Genomic DNA, 756 nt, shown 5'->3' on the forward strand with positions numbered 1-756 from the left:
CCGAGCCTCTCGATCATGTGCGCTCGCGCTGTTCCGCTCAGAGCTCGTGGAGATGCAGTCGTGTTCTCACAGTCTCTCCGGTGTCTGTCTGTCTGTCTGATGATTTATTTCAGTCTAGAGATCCCGGGAGCTGCATTAGGTCAAACTTCTCCATGACTTTATGAAAACTCTGCAGCAGTTCCTCTCCGAGCTGCTGGTTCGGCTCACTCTGAGAGCGCACAGCACGCTGAAGCCTCGCGTCTGAGATGCGCTGATGATGCGCTGATGAATGAAGGCTGGAGAAGCTGGGCTCTGGGGTGAAGCTAAACGCAGAGCTGCGTGACACGCGCTGTTTTTGTCTGTTCTAGCAGAGCTCGGGTCACTGCTGTACAGCTGCAGGTTTCCAGCCAGATGCACTCTCAGATAACAGATGAAATAGACACGCACGTGATATCTGATCTCTGGGCTGGAGACATCTATGAAAAGATGATTCTCAAACTAGGTTTGGAAACATTTAGACGCAAACAAATGTGTTGAATTAGCCATTTATTTTGTTGTGTAATTATAGCCTAGTTTATATCATAAATGGCTTACTCGTTATAGTTGAGTCAGATTTTTACATATAAACTAAATCACGTTTCAGGTGTGACATCAGTCTGGTGCAGTGAGATATTAGTGAGTTAAGTGTGTTATTTCTGATGATATGCTTTCTGTAAGGAGGAACTGTGTGTGTGTGTGTGTGTGTGTGTGTGTGTGTGTGTGAGAGAGAGAGTGTGT

The sequence above is a fragment of the Sinocyclocheilus rhinocerous genome, unplaced genomic scaffold (assembly GCF_001515625.1).
Source record: "Sinocyclocheilus rhinocerous isolate Xijiao unplaced genomic scaffold, SAMN03320098_v1.1 scaffold149, whole genome shotgun sequence".
Classification (NCBI taxonomy): domain Eukaryota; kingdom Metazoa; phylum Chordata; class Actinopteri; order Cypriniformes; family Cyprinidae; genus Sinocyclocheilus; species Sinocyclocheilus rhinocerous.